The sequence below is a fragment of the Dermacentor albipictus genome, chromosome 9 (genome assembly GCF_038994185.2).
Source record: "Dermacentor albipictus isolate Rhodes 1998 colony chromosome 9, USDA_Dalb.pri_finalv2, whole genome shotgun sequence".
Taxonomy (NCBI): Eukaryota; Metazoa; Arthropoda; class Arachnida; order Ixodida; family Ixodidae; genus Dermacentor; species Dermacentor albipictus.
In genome coordinates, this window is record NC_091829.1 from 48,649,664 (window position 1) to 48,661,237 (window position 11,574).

At 49.4% G+C, this 11,574-nt stretch overlaps 1 pseudogene; it reads left to right on the plus strand.

Annotated features, from left to right (window-relative positions):
- The first annotated feature begins 1,233 nt into the window (after nt 1–1,233).
- Nucleotides 1,234–6,533, plus strand: LOC135916205 (multidrug resistance-associated protein 1 pseudogene; annotated as a pseudogene).
- Nucleotides 6,534–11,574: the final 5,041 nt, after the last annotated feature.

Sequence of the window (11,574 nt, forward strand, 5' to 3'; positions counted from 1 at the left end):
ACAAAAGGAATAGCAGGAATGAGAAGTGGATCTGAGAACCTTGAATATCCGCGATTAGCGAGACTTGATCGACGCGCTGATATACACGAGCTTAAACAAAAGGCAGGGACTCGATAACATGGACGAGTACAATCGCAAACACTCTGGAAAGAAAACAGAGAAACGATTTGATCCGATTGTACGCTATCTACTGGCGTACAACCTGGAGTCGAGGGCGACGCCGGGGCGAACACTGCGTGCGGCTTGGACTCGCACGGACCGAACGCACCGTTGCTTATCAGTAATGGCACGCCTATTGTAGGTGACTGAGTTGGCGCTTTTCCATGCTGAGGGATGCCGATTTTGTTTTTTTTTACCATCAACGCAGCACGGATGCAGTTGTGGATAATTATTGAACGTGTGTTTGGCAACCTTAAACAAGTACGGGTGAACCCGCGTAGAGTGACGGTACTCGCGTCATCACTCAATTTTGTTTATCAGCACAGTGTGGGGAACTGTGACACTGTGCCCCGCATTGTATTCCAAGGGTGCCTCCGCGCCGCGCAACCTTAGTGCAGGTTGTCTATAAAGGTTAGACTTCTGGCTAATCTGAGACTCTGGTTACGCGCGAATATAGGGCTTAAACAAATGCTTTTGCGTGTAAATCAATTGAGATACTTGCAGTCGCAGCAAAGAGAGCGAGAGAGAGAGAGAAGGGAAGACGGAAAGGCAAGGAGGTTAACCAGACTGAGTCCAGTTTGCTACCCTACACGTGGGGAGGGGAATGGGGAGTGAAAGAGGAAGAGAGAGAACTTAAGTGTAGGATGTCTATAGTCGGGCACTCAAGTCTGTTGCCTTCAGGTAGCGAAAAAGCGCTCGAACTGCTTTCTGGGCCAATGAACTGTGAGGCCAGGCTCCCAAGATCTTCGCTTCCGTAAATGGCCTGTCATCCAGTCTATTTAAGGCACACTGGAGAGTCTCACGTTGATTATCGAAGCGAGAACAGTGGCACAGAAGGTGACTGATGGTCTCTTCACACTTGCACTTAGCGCACATTGGTGAATCCGCCATTCCAATACGGTAGCTGTAGGAGTTGGTGAATGCTACTACTCACAGCCGACACAGCAGTGTTGCGTCACGTCGTGGAAGGTTCGCTGGTAATGTAAGTTTCAGTGATGGGTCGCAGCAAAGGTTTGAGGTACAAGTCAGGAGATTGTCATAAGGGGCCTTTAGCAGCATAATTGCGCATGTATGTCGGCGTCTCCGTAAACGCTGCAGAACAATGGCTGTTGATTAGTATGATGTGAAGCTTATCGCTACTGCGGGTAATAAATAGATACGTTCTTTGATATCTCGTGCTGTTTCTCCACAATGGCTCCCAAATTCTCGCAGACTCGCCGGGCCGGTAGCAAGGCGTCATGAAAAATTTCAAGAGCTTGGAACATTAATATAAAGTAGTGATCAGGACTGATGTCTCAAGGCTGAAAAAGCAACGCACCAGGGTGTTTGACACCATGGCTACTGGAGAAGTCGTTTGGGACGCTATCGACAGCCTCGCCCATAGACAACAGCGGGAATGGAAGAGCTGATAAGGTTCCCCCATATGTCCTCACCAAATGTCGAGGGAAGCGCAAAGAAGAAAAAGAAAATAGAGAGAGTGTCACTAGGAGTTGTGTTATCTATGCGTTAGGGGGTGGTCGCTTCTCGTCAATTGTCTACAGTCCGCCCGTACGATAGCCGCGCTGTGTTCCAAGTGAGAGTCTTCTACGAGCAGCACGATCTGCGGCTGCGCCCGCCGCTGACCGTTCCATCCTCGTCGGGCATCGGGTGGGCGGCATGGCGTCGTTTTTCTGCCTGACCCCCGTCTGGGACTGGGACCTGACCTGGTATTCGGCGTACCCTCGCTTTACCAGCTGCTTCGAGTGGACCGTGCTCGCCTACCTGCCGGGAAGCGTGCTGCTTCTCTTCGGATTCGTGCCATGGATCCTGTGCGACGCCGGAAGGAAGAAGTGTCCCGTGATGAGGACCAGACCCTTGTGCCTGACTCCGCTGAGCCTTCTGCGCTTCCTGCTGAGCCTCCTCCTAGCCCTTGTGTACGCCTTCTCCTTCATCTGCAAGTTGACCATGGACGTGCCGTTCTCGTCTTGGGCGTCGCTGACGGCAGACCTTGTTCGCTGTGTGACGTTCTCGATCACGCTGATCATCCAGGAGCACAACCGCCGCGAAGGCGCTGGGTCTTCGAACTTGATGATGTTCTTCTGGTTTGTAGCGGCGTTCTTCCAGCTCCCCGAGTACTTCCACTACCTTGAGGACGTCTTCCGAGCCGACGTCGACCTGCCGGACGTGTTCCCCATTGAATTTGCTGTCAGCATGTCTGCCTACCCTATTGTGGTGGTGCAGTTCGTCTTGTCGTGTCTCACCGACGTCCGTCCGGACACCAAAAGGCCGTATCTGACCGCCGGGCCGCTTTCTTCGTTGCTGTTCATGTGGATGACTCCACTGATTGTGAAAGGTTTCAGGCGAAGCCTGGAACTTATCGACCTATTCAAACCGAGGCCGGAGTTGGTGACGCGAGTGAAGCATGACGAGTGGTGTGTCTACTGGAACAAGGAGCTCGATTCAGCGGGCTACAAGGCGCAAGATGGCTCTTGCGATTGCGAGAGGCCGACACCATCGCTCTTTAGAACCATGAGAAAAGCCTTCTGGAAGCCGGTTCTGCTTGGTTGTATCCTGGGTATGATTCGGACACTTGTGAGGACCGCGCCTGCATTGCTGCTTCACCTTATCACGGGTTACATGGCCAGCGACGAGCCTACCTGGAAAGGTGTCATGTATGCGGTCGGAATAGTAGCCTCCAACTTCATAACAGCCATGTTCGTGCGCCACATTGACTGTACGCTTTCCCTCACTGGCCTCGGCATGAAAGCTGCCGTCATTGGTGCTGTCTATAGGAAAGCGTTGAAAATTTCGAGCGAAGGACAGCAAGATTACACAGTAGGGGAAATGGTGAATTTGGTTTCGGTCGACGCTGACCGTGTCTTTAGGCTGGCAGCCTCCTTTGGTTTTGTTTCCTCCGCACCACTGCTTATCATTATCTCCATAGGGCTTCTATGGCAATACCTGGGCGTAGCCTGCCTGGCTGGGATCGGCGTTATGGTCGTTATCATGCCTCTTGTTCTTCTCGTAATGAGCCTTGGGCACAAGTACCAAGCAGCTCAGATGAAGCTCAAAGACAGGAGAATCAAGAGCATGTCGGAAATACTGAACAGCATCAAGATCCTGAAGTTGTTCGCGTGGGAAAACCCATTCATGGGCAAAATCGAAAGTCTACGTTCGCAAGAGGTTTCTTTGCTTAAAAAGTACTCGTACCTTACCGCCTTCAGTTGCTTTTGCATGACTTGCTCTTCTGTCCTCGTGGCCTTCTCGAGTTTTGTGACCTACGTGCTGATCAGCGATAAGAACATTCTGAACCCAACCGTGACGTTTGTATCTCTGACGCTCTTCAATCAGATGCGTTACTCTATGTTCTTAATCCCGGACTTCATTTCGAACGCAATACAAACCAACGTGGCTTTCGGCAGGATAAGAAAATTCCTAATGTCATCTGAAATAGACCGGTGCGCGGTGTCACGAACACCAGAAGATGGCGAAGACGTCACAATAAAAGGCGCGACAATGTCCTGGTCGTGGGACAGGGAATGTGTTCTGCACGACATAAACCTATCTGTGAAAACTGGTGAGCTTCTTGCAATTGTCGGTCCTGTCGGAAGTGGGAAGTCATCACTTCTCTCCGCTCTGCTCGGAGACCTTCGGATTCGGTCTGGCTCAGTGGACTGCATTGAAGACGTGGCCTACGTTCCCCAGTGCCCCTGGATTCAAAACAAAACAGTGAGGGACAATATTGTGTTTACAAAGAGCTACGATGGCAAACTCTACGAAAAAGTTTTGAGAGCGTGCTGCCTTGAAAAAGACTTAGAAATATTGCCGGGTGGTGACCTGACAGAGATAGGCGAGAAAGGCATCAACCTCAGCGGTGGCCAGAAGCAGAGAGTAAGTTTAGCGCGAGCCGCTTATCAGCGCAAAAGACTTTATCTCTTCGATGATCCTCTGAGTGCCGTTGATGCTCATGTTGGTGCGGCTATATTCAAGGACCTAATGGGCCCTCGAGGCCTTCTGAAGGGCGTGACGAGAATCCTGGTTACTCATAATCTTTCAGTCTTGCCTGACGTTGATCGAATTGTCGTTATGAGAGGAGGTTCTATAGTCGAGACTGGCACCTACCAAGAGCTTAAGGAAGAAGGCAGCGTGCTGTCAGAACTGCTCAAGGAATTCGTAAAGAAGAAGAAGAAGAAGAAGCGTAAGCAGTCAGAACAGGGGGAGGATTCTGTCGCAGAAACGGACGCCAAGTCGGAAGGAAAGCCAGAAAAGGAGGAGACGAATATTGTCCAGAAAGAGATAGTCGAGGAGGGCTCTATCAAGATGAGAGTTTATCTGAACTATATAAAACACGCCGGCCCGCTACTCGTTTTCACGCTTCTTTTCTACGCCGCCTTCAGGGCCATCGACATATACACTGGTATATGGCTCAGTGAGTGGAGCACAGATCCACCGCTTCCAGATGGAACTCAGAATATTCCTTTGAGAAACTACAGAATAATGATTTACGCCATCTTGTGCGTCTGTCAGAGTTTGACGGGCTTCGTCGGTGTGGCACTGCTATGGAGGGTCGCTCTTTCGGCATCAACGAGACTGCACGGCTTGATGCTTTCCGGAGTCATGAGAGCTCCTCTATCTTTCTTCGACGCCACTCCTTCAGGTCGCATTTTGAACCGGTTCGGCAAAGATGTCGACCAACTCGACGTCCAACTTCCCATGGTGGGCAACTTCTTCCTGGAGTTTCTCATCCAGATTGTTGGCATGATAGTGCTCATTTCCATAAACCTTCCAATATTCATTGTTATTGCCATACCGGTCGTCCTGTCATTCGTTCTGCTGCGACAAGTGTACGTCAAGTCTCTGCGCCAGGTTAAGCGACTTGAATCAGTGACCCGGTCGCCCGTGAACAACCATCTTTCCGAGACCGTGACGGGCCTATCAAGCGTACGGAGTTATGGCGTGCAAAGGATCTTCGTCGATGAAAATGACCACAAGGTGGACGTGACGCAAAACTGTACCGTCAACAGCCTTCACTGCAACTACTGGATGCAGATACGGCTGGAAGTCATCGGTGACATTCTGCTCATCACAATGCTCCTGCTCCTAGTTACCAACAGAGACTACATCGATGCCGGCATGGCTGGCCTTATGGTCTCTTACTCACTTAACACAATTGCTCCATTTAACTACCTCATTTACTTCTCGACCGAACTGGAGGCAAACCTGGTCTCTGCCGAACGCCTGGACGAGTACAGGAGGCTCACCCCAGAAGCTCCTTGGTGTCTCAGCTGGAGTCCTGATCCTGCGTGGCCCCGAGACGGAGCCGTGTGCTTCAGGTCTTATTCCACTCGTTACAGAGAGGGCTTGGATCTAGCGTTGAGGAATATTAACCTCGACATACAGGCGGGTGAAAAGATCGGAGTCGTTGGCCGAACAGGAGCCGGGAAATCGACCATGACCCTCAGTCTGTTCCGGATTGTGGAGAGGTGCGAAGGCCAAATCGTAATTGATGGCATCGACATCTCCACGCTCGGTTTGCACGACCTCCGCTCTCGGATTACGATCATTCCGCAGGATCCAGTGCTGTTCCACGGCACGCTACGTTACAACCTGGATCCCACCGGCACCCACGGCAGCGAAGAACTCTGGGCCGCTCTGGAAAGGGCACACCTCAGGGAAGCCTTCGAGGAAGCAGGCCTCGACTTTCAAGTGACGGAAGGTGGACTGAATCTGAGCGTGGGACAGAGACAGCTGGTGTGCCTTGCGCGCGCCGTCCTTAGAAAGACGAAGATTCTGGTTCTGGACGAAGCCACTGCCTCGGTGGACATGGAGACCGACTTGCTGGTGCAGCAGACGCTTCGCGAGCACATGGTGGATTGCACCGTCATCACGATCGCGCACAGGCTGCACACTGTGCTTCACTCGGACCGGGTCGTAGTCATGGAACAGGGCTGCATTGTGGAGGTAGGCGAACCGGCCAAGTTGCTCGCCGATGGCCACACGTCGTTCCATTCGTTGGCTCGAGAGGCGGGACTCGTGTCGGACGGAAAATCTGCCAGTGAACCCGAAGCATGAACATCCGTTTGCCGCACCTACAGAAGTGTCTCACATTTGGCGGTGCCTTGTTGCCACACCATAATTATTTATGACGCTCGTCGCTGACTTGTCTTCAGTGGGCTTGAACGACGACTCATGTGTTTGTGACTCGTATCCAGGCTGACCTCTGGCCATGGTGAAATGCACTTTTATGCCTGTTTCCCTCGCGGCGTGTACACTTATATTGAGTGACGCAGTGATATCGTAGCGTGTGCGTAAAGCCAAAAGCTAGGGTCCGCTTTTTATTCGACGCCTTTACACAGCGACTTATGAAGTACTGCATAAAATACTATCGCAACCAAGTTCCTTATGACTTCATGTGTTCATTTCCACGCGAGCTGAGCATGATGCATAGTGGTGGAAACTGTGCATCATGTACTTATTGACGTACCTCTATATGTCTCAGGACTGATGATTGAAATCGAGTGCACAGAAGCCGCTTTTGTCTGGTTTACACACAGCTGCTCAGAAACGTTTCGGCAACGCAGACAATATAAAAGCAGCAAATTTCTTCAGGGATTTGGCGCAGTCTGCAATACAAGAGTTCTTTGCAAAGATTGCTAAATGCAGTGCAAAACGCCATGTTTCTGTTCTGTTGGAGGAAAGGCCGAGTCACGAAATCCGTCTTTCTTGTGGGTTAATCTTTCGAAAGCTTCAGTACTAAGTGCAATACTTTATTTCGAAATCTGGCGTTACGAATGTCTGCTTCAAAAGAGACGACGATCTGTTTGTCAGTGCGTGAACTAATTAACTCGCATCTTTTAGTCATGCAGTTCTTAATGTGTTCAGGACAATACTCGATTCTGCCTTATACGCAGCGTGTACTTCATTCGATTCCCGTTCGATTCGCATCTACACTGTGTTAAAGTCACATACGACTCGCCTGCGATTCGGCTTTGGTAAGTTTAGTGCGCGTCTGTTCTACCTTAAGTTTGCGTCATTCGCATGACCAAGGCCTCTTTAGTCGAGGCAACCTTGCTTCATATTGGAGCATGTGAGCGACGATGTTGCAAAGTGCGACGTGTATTGTTATTATGGAAATCGCATTAGCTGGCAAACCGTTAACTGCTGAAAAGACCAGTAGTGGTCGAACAAGGCACGTCGCTGAGGCCGTGATTCATTGTTCAATCACCGAGGGCCACTTCACGACTACATTAAAGAAAATGAACTCTGAAGTTTTGTGTCCAGTACTGCGATCTGATTACAAGCCACGCATTAGTGGTAGATTACGGATTAGTTTTAACCACCTGGGATTTTTAATGGGCGCTGAAATCTAAGTACTCGAGCGTTCTTGCATTTCGCCTTCGTCGAAACAGAGCCGCTGTGAGAGGGATCGAACCTGCGACATCGAGCAACGCCATTGCCAATGATTTACTAACGAAGGGTTTGAAGTGTCCATCTTCCCTTGAATAACTGTCTTGCTTACGTGTTGAACAGGCACTCTCCGGTACACTCGCTGCGGTGTCTTAGCGGCTGTGGTTTCGCCCTTTTAAGCACGAGGTGCGGGACTAAGTTCAATGAAGGCGATATTAAAAAAAAAAAAAACTCCGACGTCCCGTGCAGTGCGGGCACGTTAAAGATCACCTGGTGGTCAGAATTAATCCGGAGTTCCCCACTACTGCGTGCCTCATAATCCAATAGTGGTATTGGCCCGCAAAACACCAGAATTCGATGCCACTCTCCGTGCTACTCTAATTAGCACCGCCGAATGACAGACATGAAACATACGCATTGTGGTATCTCAAATTTTACTATCATAGATTGTAGAAAAGCTTAAGAACCGTTCCCATAGGGACGTGGTGCCTCAGTGGCCATGGCCTTGCAGCTGCCAAGCTCGAGGTCACGGGTTGAATTGTCAGCCGCGGCAGCCGCATTCAATCGGTGACGAAATGCGCAAACGCTCGTGTGCTTAGATTTACGCTAATGGAAACCTCAGGTGCTCAAAATTAGTGTGGAGCGCTCCTAAACCACCGCCATCATCATCATCATCGCATTCATCATCATCGTCATGCTGTTATGTCCACTGCATGCAAGGAGGAAGACCTGTGCTAGCGATCTCCGGTTATCTGTATCTTGCGCTAGCTGAATCCAAGTTGTGCCTGCGAATTTCCTAATTTCATCATTTCACCTATTTTTCTGTCGCCCTCGACGGTGCGGTTTTGGGTCGTTAAACCGCACAATTTAATTAGCCTATGAAACCATTTTTGCTCTTCTCGCGTGTGATACCTGCTATCACGTGTCGCTACTGCTTAACTGCTTTTGTGTAGGGGTGCAAAGGCCTTGAAACAGAAGGTTGCGTATGTACTTTTGGAATTTTTCTGTAGGAAAAAGGCCATTTTGAGCATTTGAAGAGCCATGCCTCGAAAACAAAAAAAAAGTATTACATTAATGTTGGCATTTCATTCACTTGTGTTCTGCTGCAAGCTACGACGCACTGCGCCTCACATGATAGGCGCTGATAAAAAAGGTTTCACTGTCGTCTCGTATCGGGCTCTGCCAAACGACTGGAGAAGCACTGGGAGCAGTGTTTAGTATCAGTTCATTTCACTTTCTATTGTTTTTGACTGTCGTGACCGACTCGTACGATGCTATGCTTACACTATCGTCGGGATGGGTGATTCAGTGCGACTGGCGATAAGAAATAAAACGAATCTCAGGAAATCGATCCTTAACAAATGCACCGTATTTCCTAATTATTAATTTCTAGTTCCATTATTTACCAGCCTGTAGTTCGCACCACTTTTGTCGATGGGGTCGGCCATTTGGCATGAGTTATAGTATGACAAGGAGGGAGTAAATTGAAAAAGAAGGCGACAAAATACAGGCGCACGTGGTATACTGGCACATTTGTTGTACGGAAAGGGGCACAGGAAGGTGTATTTCTGTGCAATCTGTTCAAGCATTGATCAGTAGCGCAATAAGCATGGAACTACTTAATGGCGTGCGCCGTTCTTTATCGTCTAAGCTTTAAGAAACAGGAAATGTCGGTTTCGTAAGCACAAGTGCCAGTGAAAGGATTTAAAAGCCATAATCTCTCACCGTCGCTTCAAAACGTAAATAGCAGGATGATTGCCTGATCGATAACCTGCATCGTGCCGAAAGAACATCTGCGTTACGATGGACGCGCATTGGAAGGCCCCGGAATAAATTCGACCGCCCGTAATTTCCCTAACGTGCGCTTAGATCTAAGCACACGAGCGTTTTCGCGTTCCGCCAGCCTGTACGCGTAAAAATCGACAGCCATTGTCTATCCTTTGCAGATCGCTCCGCGAACGCGGGAGGGAAAGGGGGGAGGGGAAGGGGACCGCGTCCAGCGTTGGTTCGAAGCTGGCCGTAGCTGGCTTCGGCTAGCGCGGACCGTAGGGAGCTTCCGTGTTGGCGTCCAGATCTGCCGGATGAGCCGGGAGTCACGAACAGCCGCTCGAGTGAATGTGGAGCTTTTCTCTCCCCTCTGCTTTGCTAAGCGTACTTTCCTCCTCCCACCACCGAAGCTTCGCTGGTAGAGGAAGCTTCGTGTAGCATTGGGGAGAGCGGTGGTTTGGGGGAAGGAAATATTGAGAGAGGGAAAGTCGTCATGCTCGGCGGATGTATGACGACGGGGAAGGGAAAATCTTTCGTCGGCAGAAACGTTTGTTTCAAAATGCCGCCGGGAGCAGAAACCCGGACAAGTACGCCTGTATGGACACGGCGGCTTATCGGTGAGGAAAGGGGGGGGGGGGGGGGAGGGGGCGAGGATTGTGACGAGCGGTGGGAGGCACGTCGGGCCAGCCCACGACGACAGACAAAACGCTTTTCTAATCTCTGTCGAGCACGGCAAATAACGGCGCGCCCTGTACGCGGAGGAAAGAGCGCCGGTTGCCGGCTTCTTCCTACTTAAAGTCTCTCTGTCCTTTCCTTTTTTCGTTGCATCAATTTTTTTTGTCACGTTGTACAAAAGCAGCTTTCAACCTGCTTTGAAACCCGGAAGCGGCGTCGTGGTAAAATGCCGCGTTCTGGTAAACTTTGTCGAAATCGGGAATAAATTGGCTTGACTGCAAAGTCGACCGAGCCTCAGCGAGTTATTGCGTCGGTGTCGCGAGTGTGGATAGTACCTTTCAGTGGGAAATTGCACACGCTTTTCTTTGGTTGTTGTTGATCTGTCGTGCATACATAGTGACAGAGGTTTTGAGGCCTACTTTGACCTGCCACATCGGCTATTGTCTGGCACGAGTTTTTCAGCTTGAACCAGTTTCGTCTACGTATGTGTGGGTTTCTTCTGATAAGAAATAGCATAGTACCCCAGGTGCCCAATTTTAGTCTGGAGCCTTTCGCTACTGCACCTCTTATTAGGCACTGTGCAGTTTCTGCGCGTTAAATCCCGCAGTCTTCATAATGTGAAAGGGCAAATGGTGATGCACCTGAAGATAGCACGAAAGTATACAACGGAATCTCTGCACGTTCATTTATAGCTTATGTGTACAGAATAGTGAATTGCTTGGCTAGTTCGTGCGATGTTTTATGCTAAAGGGAGTGCCAAAGTGGCATAGAAGGGATGAATACATCAACAGGAACGACGCTTTTCCTGTAGTCTTCCCTTCCGTGATACTTTAGCGCTTTCCTTGTACAATATGTATCCACAAAAAATCATTTGCTTAAGCCGGCGACGTAGTGAAGTGCATCTCATACTGCTTGCGTATGAGATGCGCACACATGCGTACAGGCTTTGTTTGGACAAGTAACGAAACTGGAATGACAGGCACGTATTTCGAGCGAGAGTAGGACATCCCAAGATACAAAGAGACGTTTATTTACGACACACTATGAGAGGAGCGTGTGGAAATTATTAATTTATTGTTTAAACACTACTTAAGGACAGCGAGCAGATCAATAAGCTTCCTAGCTGTTCGAATTGTAAAATTTCTCAGTCAATTATGAGTATTCGAGTAAAATGCGACACGATATTTACAGTCTAAGGTGGAAAAAGGTAACGCAAGAGCAGCATGTGGCGACGTCTTTCAGATTGCCTTTCTCACGCTCCTAGCAGTTGGCCTTCCTCACCCTAGGGAAGCGGCGCACTGCAATTTGGAGAAACCAGCGCGGAAATACTTTTACAATTGATTTCGCCGATGGAATATATGGATGAGGTATAATTGAAAGCTTAACCGCAGGAGTACTTTATTGTAATTTTACGCGTTGCGTTTCTTTTGCATTTTTTCTGCTTTTTTTTTTACTCTTCAGAGGCAGTTTCTAATCTTCCCTGCAAGGCTTCTTTAAATGTTTTGAGCTCTTTTAGGAACCGAAACTGCAACTACGTTCCTTGGTCACCAGAGGTAGCCCAAATTAGAAAGAAATAGCGCAGGAAAT